Raw genomic sequence first — 13194 nt, forward strand, 5'->3', positions numbered from 1 at the left:
AATAAGTAGCATCTCCTCTTTTGCTCACCTTGCAAACTGTGTTCCTCCCCTTAATCTATTTGGACATGAAGTTTTCTGCCAAGGACTCATGAACTGATTTTTACTGATAAAGAGGACAGCATCATGGGACTTAGTTGGAGCTGAAGAGGCCATTCGGGCCACCCCCCTGCCTTTGGGCCATTTCTCAGTCTCCTGCTTTCCATATTCAGGAACTGAAATGAGTAATAAAGAATAACTTGTCTCAAAGGGGGTTACTCAGAACTTCCTTTAAAATACTCTTCTGGGTCAGTGGCTTAGAATTTCAACTTTTACCCCCTTGTTGCAAACAGCACGGCCCTTCAGACACCCGCAGCACAGCTCTATCTTGGGAGCGTGGGCGCGTTGATGTAATGGGGGGGGGGCTTCCAGGTGGCATATGCTGGGATTTGGCACTCGGCCTCCCTTCCTCCCCAGCATGCTCCAAATACTTGAGATGGTTGTGGGCATTGCGGCCGTGTGCGGCCCTCTCCCTTGGATCGCTAGCCCAGTGCATCCCAGGGACCTGTGTTGGCTCCCGCCCTAGGCTCCTTGTGCTTCACCTCCTGCTGGTGGGTCTGGACAGTGGGGGCGATACGGGTCCTGCCGGGTCATAGGTCCTTGGCATTTTCCTGGGGAGACTTTGAGACCTCCGTGGATGCCAGAGGGCCCCTGAAGCAGGCTTGGGCTCCTCTCCTCCAGGCCTTCTCCCCCTCCCCCCCAGGTAAATTAAAAAAAGAAAGATGAAGCTTTGTGTAATAAATGGAAGTAGGGTTTATGGGGTGAGTAGGAACTAGCTCTTGTAAAGGCAGCCTCCATGGCTCCTGTGTTTACCTAACGGGGCGGGGCCCTGGAGGATGGGAGCAGGGAGGGCTTGGACCACTTCCAGTTTGTTCCCCTGCTGGCAGTGGTCCAAGGCGGGCTGGGTCACTCTGTTGCAGTTGTATGGGATTGGGCTGGAGGGGCCTGGCCCAGGGGCGGGCTGGCCTCTTGGCCTCATTCTGAGCCTGCCCCAGTTCTCTCGGTGCGCCCTGTTCAGAGGGGTGCTCTGCAGAAGTCAGACTGACCCCTAGGTAGCATCAATGCTATGAAATTAAGGAGAACCCAAACAGTGTTAACCCCCCACCCCAGGGCTGAAAATCCAAGGACAGCTGAGAAGGCTTTTATTTTCTGCCTGGACTGAGTGGGATCATTGCTTCTGGACCTATTTATGGGCTCAGAAAGAAATCAAATGATTATAATGGGGTCCTCTGTAGAGCTGGTTTTGAGCACTCATGAGTCTCTGAAACGGGGAACATTTTTAAGCTATGCTTTGGGGTGGATCCCAAGTGTCTTGGGGCTGTACGCATTCATTGAACACACGCCATGCGTTGGGCACCCACCGCCAGGGCCGCGAGGGGACAAAGATGCTGAAACGACGGGGGTCCTTGCTGCATGCTCACAGGGGAGACAAGAAGCAGGCGAGACACCAGCTGGATGACACCCGCCCCCCCGCCCCGACCTGAGCTGTAGGCCCCAAATGCTACCAAATACCCTGGAAGGAGGGATCCCAGGCCTGACGGGAGGTTTGAGTGGGAGGCAAGATTGAACTGGGCCCTGAGAAATGAGAGGTGGGAGTAGGTGGAGAATACAAAAGGGCTTTCCAGGTGGGGAACAAAGCGAAGGCCCCGGTGGGGGCTGCAGGACGGCAGCTCCAAAGCCACTCCAGCCTTTCCCTGGATCCCCCTCACCTGCTGTTCCGGTCCACAGGCAGCGTGGCCCAGGGGCGAACCGCGGGGCTCCTGGAAGCCAATCCCAGGCTGGCACCTCCTCGCTGTGCGGCAGGGTACTTGATCTCACTTCATTTGTTAAACAGGGTTGATGCTGATTTGTTGTGAGGATTGCATGAGCCCCTGCGTATAAAGGCCTAGAAGCCCCTGCCCTGGACCTTGGTGGCCGCTACCGTCTTCATCATTCTTACCAGCTGTAGGAAGGCCGGGAAGGCCGTATGTTCCTCCCCTTTCCCAGGAAGCCGGGAAGATGCCCGGTCCTCCCTGCACCTCTGCTGCTTCGGAGGCCAGGAGTGAGGCCCAGGCTTCTCCCTCAGGCCCTCAGCGTTGGAGCCGGTTGCGGTCTGAACCCCCCTGGTTTTCTGGTGTTCTGAGTTTGGGGCTTCTCACTGCACGCCGGGTCACGGGGACCTGGCCTTTCAGTGTCCCTGGCTCCCCTGGGAATCCTCTTGGGCACAGGCGCTTACCTAAGGCCCACAAACCACAGAAACGGGGAGCACGGGGGTGGGGATTGTTCTGTGGGTGCACTTGGGAATTAGTCTGAGATTCTGTGTGGCTTTCAGGATATTCCCAAAGGGGTACCTGGCCTATCAGACGTTAAAGAGGCTTCTCCAGAGGCCTGGGTAGGAGGCTGGACCCCAGGGGAACGGCCTGAAAGAGACTATGTCTGGGGTGGCCCCTGGGAAGTGCAGCCTTCCTCACACCCAGTGCCCTAGAAGCTGACTTATGGGACAGGAGAGGAACCTCCGAGAATACTTCCCCAGTGAGCTAACCCCGGGTTGCCCGGTGAGCGTGGGCAGGGGGCTAAGGCAGGGTTCTTCCCCTTCTTTATCCCGGCCCCTCCCCCCACCCAGTCCTCGCTGCCCCTTGTCTCCTTGAGTCCAAGCCTGTTTGCTCTGGCTCATTTGGGGACCTGGGTAGAGAGAAAGAGCTATGAAGTGCAGTTCGTCTGCGGCCCCGTGGACTTGTGCCCAGGACCGTGGGACTCGTGGACCCCTGGAGCCCCCCAGTCGTGAGCAAGCTGGCCGAGCCTGAGACCTGGGGCCATCCCTCTTGCTGGCCCATTGCAGAGGTGGGGAGGCACGCTCAGGCATGGGTGATGGGCCTGCTCGCCCTTCTGGCTCACCCCAGCTCCCAGTCACCTGCCCGGCAGCATCTTCCCAGCCAGCCCAGAGGGTTCTGAGAGTCCAGTGGCATGCACCTGAGTTTGAGGCAGCCCACCTTCTTCCCGCAGATCCACCCCCTCCAGGTAGCCAGTTCGAGTCAGGACAGGTGCAGAGGGGACATGAGATCGCCCCTCCGGAGCAGAGGCCTAGAGCCCATGAACCAGGCAGACAAGCTCAGAGCTCTCAGGAGGGTGTCAGCAGAGGGCATCTCACCTGAGGACCCAGGGACCCCACTAGCAGGAAGGAGGCTCTCCCCACCCCCACCCAACCCCTTGGGCAGCCCTGTGAGACTCTCCTGCCCATCCCAGGCTGCCCCACGTGGACGGGACCTGGGGGTGGGGCCTTGTTTCCGCACTGCTGTTTGTCCATGGGCAGTGTTGCGTGGGCCGTGCAGTTTGTCTAAGATGTGCTCGATAAGGAAGGCTCGGCACACAGCAGCGCAGGGCCCAGCCTGGGGCGAGGAGCGCCAGTTCCTGGGCGGATCCTGCTGGTGGCCTTGGGGGTGGGAGGGTTGGAGAGAGAGGCCCCAGGCCCCAGGGGTGTGAGCCTCTGTGTGGGGAGGGAGGTGACTGTGGGGGTTCCTGGCTCTCTCTGTTGGAGCTATTATCTTGGAATGCCCAGCTCTAGGCGTGGCCTGGGGATGGGGGGGGGTGTCTGTGGGTGGGAGAGGCCTGTGCAGAGCACACGAGGGACCCAGCCTCCCAGAGCTGTGGGGTGCCTGTCTCCCCAAGCTTCCTGGCCTGTTTTGACTCTCCCTGTGGGTTCAGTCCCTCATTGCCAGAGCGCTGCTGAGTGCCAGGCTCTGCGCGTCCTTCCTGCTCCCCGGTGGCTCTCATTGACGCTCAGCAAGGGTGGCCTGGCCTTGGGTCTCCAAGGTCGAGTGTGGCACTCTGCTGCCAGCCCCGTTTCTCTCTGCCTTATCTCCCAGTCCCCGCCCGGGGCCCAGGTCCCTTGCAGCCTGCGTGAAGGGGGCCATTGAGCGGCTGCCGGCAGAGGGGACAGCGGCCCCCAGGCGTCTTGCTGTCAGTGGCCTTTTGGAGGCTCTTTAACAACTGAGCTTTGTTCCCGGCCGAGTCTGACCTGGTTCTCTGGAGCGTGACTGCTGGCTGCCTGCAGGCCTCCAGGACAGGAAAAGGGGCAGCAGCAGGGAGAGTAAGATGATCTGGGTCACAGGGTGGCCCTCGAGCCCAGGCTGCCTGCCTTTTCTGGCAGGAACACGCGTCACCGGTCATCCTCCAAGGGCTGCTGGCTCCAGGCCCCACGCGGCAGGTGTGGGCCCCACAAAGTGCCGGGTTGGGGGAGGAGGCCTGGGAAGACCTCCGTCCTGCTGGCTGACGCCCCCTGGAGAGTCAGGTCTTCTGCTGGCCTGGGGTTTCAGAGTGGGGCCGAGATAGGATGATGGGGTGGTGGTGGTGGGGGGGTTGTCCGCTGTCCTCTTTCTGGCTCATCCGGGGCAGCTTCCAGGACGTGCAGTGACGCCTGGGTGGTGGCTGGGCCTGCACCTGGGAGCCAGGGGCTGGTCACACAGCCGTGCGAGTCCCTGAGAGCTGAGCCAGGGCCCCCGGTCCTGGCCCGGCCAGGCATGTTGGGGCAGCAGCTGAAAGGCAGGCGGCAGCGGCCGTCTGCCCGTGCTGGAGATCGCTCCTGGGGAGCGTGGTTACCAGGAGGGGCCAGGCAGAGGTAGGCTGGCAGGCGGCCTCGGGCTTGGCCCGCACCTCCATCTGACCCGCATCCTGGGGCTCTCACAGACGTCCCAGGGACCGTGCTCCTGTTTCCCCCCGCCAGGATCAGATCCCAGTGGGAGAATAATGCTCCTGTAACCCAAGCCACTTGGAAGTGGGTTAAATCCAATCCCTGTTGTCTTCTAGCCTGTTAAGGACTAATCCGCTCAGAGGGATTTGGGGGTTAGTTCACAAAACGTGCTAAGAAAACCATGACTTTGGCTCTGTATCCGCAGGTTCAAACACGTGTGTGTGTCGAGGGGCAGGTGTTGGATGGTTGTTGCACAGAGGTGAGCCAGTGTAGACGCTGTGGGGGACACGGGTGGTGGCGTAACCTCCCAGGGCACAGCGCGGCGGCAGCGTGAGGCCTCCTGGCCGGGGCAGCGAGGGGCCGAGGGGCCGAGGCGTGGCAGACCCTCAGCTCTGGGGAGCCAGCCGTTCTGGACCGCAGCGCCTTCCTGCGAGCGGGGGCTTGACGCTCCAGCTGCCAGACCTCTGCATACGGTTTTTGGGTTTGTTTTCTTAAAGAAAAGCTTTCTAAAATACACACTGTGCGTCTCTCCTTTCTCTTTTGTCTTTCCACCCCTCCCCCCAGTGGTTCGTTTTGTTCATTACTTATTGCCAATGTGAATAGGAAATTGCGAGAGCAAATTCTTCAGTCCCATCAGTCATAACTTTGATTTCTGTGTGCCCTCGGCCGTAGGCACAGCATTTGGTTATCCAAAGGATATAACGTATTTTCCCAGAGGTAGGCATTCCCTACAGAAACCATTTTAATTCTGCTCTTTCCACCTGAAATCAGATCTCATGCATGGACTGCAGAATTCTAACTTTACTGGCTCTTCAGAGTGCATGTCCCCTGATTGACTTAACCATCCTCTTACTAGCTGCTGACGCTGACCCTCTTCTGGGATGGCGGCGCGGGGCGGGCGGAACGTGCCTCTAATCGAGGGTTCTGTGCTGAGCTCAAGATGTTACAGTAGCCGTGCTCCCAGCTGTGGCACATGGGTTGTTTGGATACTGAAAATTTCTCCAGGTAATTAGCTTAATAAAACACTGTACATGATGACTCCTTTTTTCCATCATTCCTGGGATTGCCTCCAAAACCAGAAGAGTGTTCTTATTGCAGCATTCTGTAAGGAGGCTTGATGAACCGAAAATGCCATTTGCTCTGCTTATCAATCTGCTTCGAGGACTGACTTGTTTAAAAGATCAGCCCCGGATCCGTATGGTGGAGCCCCAACCCCCAGTGGGATGGTGTTTGGAAGGGGGCCTTTGGGAGGTGATTCTGTTCAGACAGTCTTGAGGGTGGGGCCCCCATGGTGGGATTGGTGTCCCTATAAGAGGAAGAGACTCCAGTGTTCCCCCTACCCGCCATGTGAGGATAGACAAAAAAATTTTTTTATTAAAAATCAGTAAAAGCAAAGACCGGCGAAGCCTTCCACGTATCCCGGGGGCACCTACCTCCTGCTCCGTTCTGCTGTAGTCAGCAGTTTCTGATGGCTTCTCGATTTTCCCTCGGGTCCACTGGCCCTTTGTTAATCTGCTCGTCTTTCTCACGTGTGCAGTTTGTTCATGGTGTGTGTTTCGATGTCTAACCAGGACACAGAAATCACTCGAGGACTTGGAACAGAAGCACTTCCATGTAAGGTCTTTGCTATACAGATGATGGAAAGAAACAGCCGTGGGCAGATCCACCTTGCGTGGGGTCTATACAACTCTTAAAAAAAGTACGAACATGATTCCTTGTTTAGAATGAGGAAAGAAATAACACCGGATTGTAAATTTTATTTTATTTTATTTTTTTTTAAAGATTTTGTTTTTAGGGACACCTGAGACGCTCAGTCAGTTAAGCATCTGCCTTTGGCTTGGGTCATGATCCCAAGGTCCTGGGATCGAGCCCCACATCGGCTCCCTGCTCAGCAGGGAGGCTGCTTCTCCCTCTCCCTCTGCCTGCCGCTCCCCCTGCTTGTGTGCATGCACTCTCTCTCTCTCTGTCAAATAAATAAAATCTTAAAAAAAAAATACTTGTTACCCTTTAAAAAAAAAGGTGTGACTTCACACAGAGTTTGTGGTACTGCCACAATTTTTGCCCTACACACACAAGAATTCTGATATATTCTATCTCTAAGATAATTTCTGTTTTAAGAAAGAAATAGGAAAGTATGGGGCATTTGTAACTTTGTATTTATTTCTGACCAGAGATACTTTGTGTTTTGACTCCCCATGGAAGAGAAGTGAATTCTCTGCTTACAACTTTGTGTCTGGCGATCAGAATGATTTTCCGTGGACTTTCCAGTGGCCTAGTAGTTTCTGGCTCCGCACATTCTACATCTCACTTTCCCGCCACTGCCCACATTTTTCTGGCAGGCACTCAGGTCATGTTCACATCTTATCCCTTCTGATTCCGCATAGCAGACAGATTGGAGTGGTCATCGGAAGGAGTGTTGCTGGACTGCCACCTGGGGATGGCCAGCAGGCCCCTAAGTAAACACAGACATACCTGTGAGCCATGTAAATACAACCCAGCTGAGTCCAAACTATGTATGTATATCTTCCCATCCAGCCTGTCCTTGGCGGGAGCCCCCGGATGCCAGCCCTCCCGCCCCCCGCGTACCTTACACAGGAGGAGTATGATGGGGAGGAACTCAGAGTGGACATAGACAGTGATTTTACCTGATTGGGTATAAGGTATTTTCTGTTTTGCAAATTTTACAAAAACGTTTGACCCTGTGGATGTGTTGTTAGGGCCCTTTTCATGCCAGCCAAGGGCCCTGAAGCTTCAGGTTCCTTGGCTTCCTGGAGACAACCTACAGATTAGCAGCAGGAAGCCACCACCCCTCTCCCAGGTCAGAGGGTCAGAGGGAGGAGGTCGTGTCCCAATCCATGATCACCTGATGGTAGTGGGGCAAAGGTGGGCCTGCCCCGCCGGAGCTGCAGCTTTCAGCAGAGACAAGATCTGCTGCTGGAGAAACCTCCCAAGGCAGAGAGAGGGGAAGGATCTACCCCGTTTCTGCCTTGCTCCCACCTCGCAGTCTTCTCCCAAACCCCCCACTGGTTGGCAGGCCTGTGGACCACAGCTCTTCTGCCCCTCGAAGGAGAGCCTGGGAGGGGCGAGGAATGGAGGAATACACTCGTGCTTAAAGATTATCTGTTGTTTATCTGAAATTCAGGTTCAACTGAGTGTATTTCATATGGCAATGTAGTTTATGTGGGTGGGACCCCAGAGTCCAGATGTCCAGGGACCTTGGTCAGCACCGATGTCATGTGACAGACCGGGCTACCTGGTGAGAGCTGAGCAGAGCCCCCCATGTGCATAAGCTGTTGGCACCTTCCTGACCCGTGAGCCGGACCCCCCTGTTGGCTCCCCACGAGGCTGTGAGGGCCGCCGGGAGAGCCCAGGTCACTTTTGGTCACTGTTGTATCCCCCAGTCCTTGAATGGTGCCCGGTGCAGGTAGATGCTCAGTAATATTTTCATGAGTCTGCATCTTGTAGATACAGAAACTCAGGCTCAGAGAGAGTGAACACTGGCCCAAAGATGCAGTCAGAGCTTGTGACGTGAGCGGGAAGGCCTCCCCACCTCCCCAGCGCCCCGGATAGCGTGCACTTCCCCGGGCAGCAAAGGCGGAGGCTGGGAGAAGAGGGAGGAGCCTATCTCCTGATCTCAGGTTCTTCTCAAGATAAGCCTAGATTTGACTCTTCACTCCCACCTGCAACCCTTGACTTTGCTGAAGCCCCTCCCAGCTTCTGTGGGCACATGTGCTGTAGAGAAAGAGGGGTGAAGACTGTGGTCCCGGGACCCCCATCCTGGGATCGGAGGTGGAGGGGCAGGTGGCTCCGAGCCAAGGTCGCTGTGACCTCCCCGTTCTTTCCTGAGAGACTCAAACTCAGGGGTTTGAAGACAAAAATTGAAAATGGATTCTTTTCTGTTCTTTATTGAAAATGGACGTTTGTGCAAGTTTTCATAGTGTCTCTTCCTGCAAAATGGTGACTTCTTGATTGGAGGAAGGTACTGTCCTGACCTCATTCGTTGTTGGCACAGAGCAGAACCGGGTGCATGTATGTGTATGTGTGTGTGGGCGGGCGTCACCCTCCCCCTGGTCGGGGTGTCCCGGCTGTGCACGACCCCAGAGGGGCTGGGCACGGCCGCCAGATCCTGGGCGGAGACGCGGCTCTGAGGCTGTGCACGGCGTTGCAGTCATTAAAATCATAACTAATAATAATGTATGAACTCGAGAGTCTAGTGATCTAGTCAGTGCCTGTTGGACCATTTCGAACTTGTAATTTACTGGGTCCCATCATAAAACCTTGGCCGGAAGGAAGAAGTACAGGGCCTTCACACCGACTGCCCCCCTGCCTGCACCCCCTGTGCAGGCTCCAGGTTGCACGCACAGGGGGATGCCCAGGAGACAGGCCGAGGGGCTCCCCGGGCCGCACGGCTGCTGTGCCGGGTGGGGCTGCAGCTGGGCCGCGGGCGGAGGGCAGCGCGGGCGCCGGGCGGTTTCCCCGGACCGGGTTTTGCTGCCTGCAGGTGGGCTCTGCCCCCAGGCTGCCACGGTGGCTCCGTGTCCCCACCCGGCACACCCTATCTACCAGGAAAACGCCGCCTGGGATCCCCACCTGGCCCAGCCCTGCCCGGGATCGCCACCTTTCTCTCCAGGACCAAGGAGCCCCCGTTCCTGGTCTGGCATCTTCTTTCCTGCTCCGGAATGCTGCGATTTCATTCGGTTTGAGACGCCGGCCAGGGGTGAGTCCCCCTTTCTGCCCTCTGCTGCCCTCTGCCTCAGTCCCGCGGGCTCGGGGCTCGACACGGTACACTTTACTGGTGTGTGTCACTGGTCTGGAGTGTGTGACTGTTTATGAAACGGCCTTTGCGCCCAGCGTCGGAGTTTCTGGGGTGCCCGGGTCTAGGAGAGCACCCAGATCCTGAGTTCCCCCAAGCGTGACTGTTCCCTCTGGATCTTACACTAACTTACACTTTGTTCAAATGTATCAGCTCGGGGCAGCCAAGCTTTGAGAATTCCTAATTCTAGATCCCTGGGTTCAGGCTGGTGTATGTGGCTGGTGAATAATAAGCATAAAAATAATTTTAAACTTACTATGATTATGATTGATATGCTACTAATGATAATGATTATATAATTTATTGAGTGCTTACTTCGTGCGAGGCGCTGTGCCGGGTGCCCACGGTGTGTGGTGTCGTTTAATCTTGGTCACCGTGTGCGTGCCCTGTGCCCGGTCCGCGGGCTACCGATGGGGCAGCCGACACTGGAACGGGGACCTCATTTCCCGGGGGGGTGGGGGGGTGCAGCTAGCACCTGGCAAACCCCGGATTTGAACCCTGCTCCTCGGACTACCGGCTTTCCCGCCTCCCGGGCCTCCGGGACCTCCAGCAGTTTGGTCGGGGATGACTCCAGACGGCCAGATTTCAAATCGCCTCCTCTCCTTCAGAATATGTTTTATTTTAAAATCACATAAAAATAACTCAATTCTCAACTGGAACAACTGAGCCCTTAGATGGCTTGGAGGCCTTTCTGGCTCCCTCTTCGCTGGACTCGAGGCAGGGCCTGAGGAGTGAGCTCCAAGGAGCTGGATTTCAGTAGCTCTTGGCCGTGGGTCCCTCCCAGGCGGAGGCCCGGCCGAGTGGGCGGCACTGGGCAGGGAGGTTGTGCGAGGGCGGGAGCCGTGGGCCACCACCTCCCGGGCTCGGGAATCAGCATGCCCAGCATCTTCTCCATGCCAGGGGCTGCCTGGCACCAGCCGCATGTTTTGGGAAATCGGAAAAACAAACAGCATAAATAAAACAAAAACTCCACCCAAGAAATCTGAGACAGATGCTGTTTTCCTCCTAGCCGCCACTCCAGCCCCACCCCGGGTTTGGGGAGCAGCGAGCCCAGAAGGGGGCTTGGGGACCAGATGCCCGGGGCGGGGGTGTGGAACTTGAATGGGACCTCTTCCCTTTTACCTTTGCTGGAAGCAGGGTAGGGGCACGGGTGGGCGTCCAGCTGGCCCAGGGGGAGTCGCAGCCGGAAGTGAGTCAATCCACAGGAATGTTGGGCCCATTCCTTCTCTGTTCCTCACCCCGTACGGTTTCCATACTGGGGACTCGCTGGATTCACAGGCACTGCTGTGGCTGACTGGTGCCACTCTTAGCCCGACAGTGGGACCCCTGAGTGGCTCGTGTGTGTGTGTGTATTGGGGGTGATGATGAGATGGTGATTCTCATGGGTTGTTACATGCAGTGTAGCTCCCATTCAGGGGTGTGGAGAGAGGTCACAGCCATCGTGGAAGGGAGGCCTGCCGAGGCCGGGGATGCCCTCGCTCACGCCTCAGCAGCCTTGGGAGCAGGGCCTGTCCCCTCCCGCCCTTCCCTGCCCTGGGCAGCCCACCAGAAACATTTCGGGCCCACCCTCTCTCGGTCTTAAGAGAGCTGTCCGTTCCAGAAGTCCAAGGCAGAAGCTGCCCGCATGGGCCTGAGGCCGTGGTCCAGGCTCCCTGTCCGGCAGGGCCGGCCTGGAATCCCTGCGCTCTGGTTGGACGTCTGAGGAGGGAAGGTGTTCATCGCTCAGCCGTGAGCAGATGTGCGTCAGAGTAGGTGGGCACCGAGGACGGATGCTTGCGTGTCTGCTGGGTGAGATCACTGTAGCAGTCGGGGTTCGCCAGAGAAACAGACCAGTGGGGGAACGGGCTCATGTCGTTATGGAGGCTGAGGAATGCCTACGGGCTGCCATCTGCAAGCTGGACACCCTGGTGTGTGTCCCAGTCCCGGCCAGGCCGAGAACATACTCCCTTGCTTTGTTCCGTGCGTGCCCACCACACTGGGGGGACGGCTTGCTGCATTTAGTCCATCGATTCAAATGCTAACCTCATCTAGAAACACCCTCCCCCACGACACACACCCCCAGAAACCATGTTTGGCCAAATATCTGGGCACCTGGGAATGCAGTCAAGTTGACCCGGTGTGGCTGGGGTGGGGTGGGGGGCTCTGTAGGAGAACTTGGCATCTGGGGACGTCTGAGCCTCCCTGCCCTGAAATGGCAGTGGTGACACCTGCCTGGTGGGGGTGGGTGGGGAATGGACACGAGCTCGTGACTATCCTAGGGCCTCGGCACGTGGAAGTGGTCATGACCGCACAGCATTCCCCCCGGCCTCCTGCCAGGGTCAGCTTGGGCCTCCCTGCCTCCTCAAAGCCTCGCTGGTCACTTCAGGCCCTTGAATCTCCTGCCACGTGCATCTCTCGGCATTGTTTCGTGGTGTGTGGGTTCAACATTTGGGGCACATCTTGGGGTCCTCCCCAGCCCTGGAAAGAGGCTCAGGCTTAGCGGCAGGTGTCTGTCAGTACTAGACCCTGCAGGGTGGACCGCACCCATTCTGTTGCTAAATCCAGCTTCCTCCAGACGTGGAGAGCATGTGTGTCCCCGGGGAGCTGGGCATGAGGCCAGGTCTGCAGGTCGCCCTGCTTGGAGCTCTGGAACCTCTAGGAACAGCGCCGGCTGCATCCACTCCCTGTTGCCCATAGTTTAGAAGTGGGTTTGTGTGGAATGAATGTGGGAATAAATGAATATTCCAAGAGCCTCTCTGGAGGACTGCAGGAGAGGAGTCAGCACCTCTGACCCCAGCGTTCTGGGCGGGTGTCAGATGGTGGAGGCTAGGGGCAGGTTTCTGGGTTAACCTGGGGCCCCTTCTCCGCTCACCTTGCTGTCTGCGGGGAGGGCCTCTGCTGGCCGGCATGGGGTGTCCCTACAGCTTCAAGGGATGGCTCGGTTGCCCAGGCAGCCCGCTTCCGGAGCAGCAGGATCTGGCAGCAATCGTGCTCCCCTGCCACTCCCATGGGTCCCTTCCTGGCAGCCCTGGGTTTGCTCGGCTTAGCACCTCTGCAAATCCCCTCGAGTCGGGACTTGCCTGCCGTAAGCCTCTCCAGGGAGCACGCACTGGTCCAAGGGTGTGTGTGCTGGGACAGTGCGCGTGCAGCGCGAGGCCGTGTTAATCTGGGGCTCCGTCCTTGTTCCCTCCTGGGGCTGTGGGAGAGAACAGCTCATCCTCCACCCTCCCAAATCCAGCCCGGCTTTGCCCAGGCCCAGAGCAGAGGGGGCTGGGTCAGGGACTCTGGTGCAGGGACATCTCAATTCACAGTACAGGTAGACGTGCATTATCCCAGGGGGTGGCAGGTGCCTGACTGGGTGACAGCACCCTCACCATCCTGCAGACAGTCGGGGTGGGCGGGCACACTTGGCCAAGCCCAGATTCTGGAGGTTGATGGGACTTGGGTTCATTCTGGGCTCAACTCCTAGTAGCTGTGTGGCCTCAGGCAAGTTACTCAATCCCACTGAAATTCAGCAGTGAAATGGAGTAGTGAGAGTTACGTGGGAAATGTGTGCAAAGGGCTTGGCCGGTGTCCAGAAGGCGGTGGCTGTCCTTGTGGGTAGCTGCTGGGTCTGGGTGTCACCTGGGAGGACCAGGGCCGCTGGCCCCACAAGGAACTGGTTGCTGGTCCTGGAGCCCATTGCAGGAGCAGAGGTGAG

General features: G+C 57.4%; 1 protein-coding gene across 1 annotated transcript in view; it reads left to right on the forward strand.

Annotated features, from left to right (window-relative positions):
• Positions 1 to 13194, forward strand: part of SEPTIN9 (septin 9) — a 151597-nt gene that overhangs the window by 1009 nt on the left and 137394 nt on the right. The gene's annotated exons all lie outside the window — the stretch shown is intronic.

This window comes from Halichoerus grypus, chromosome 2 (genome assembly GCF_964656455.1).
Source record: "Halichoerus grypus chromosome 2, mHalGry1.hap1.1, whole genome shotgun sequence".
In the NCBI taxonomy this organism is placed as follows: domain Eukaryota; kingdom Metazoa; phylum Chordata; class Mammalia; order Carnivora; family Phocidae; genus Halichoerus; species Halichoerus grypus.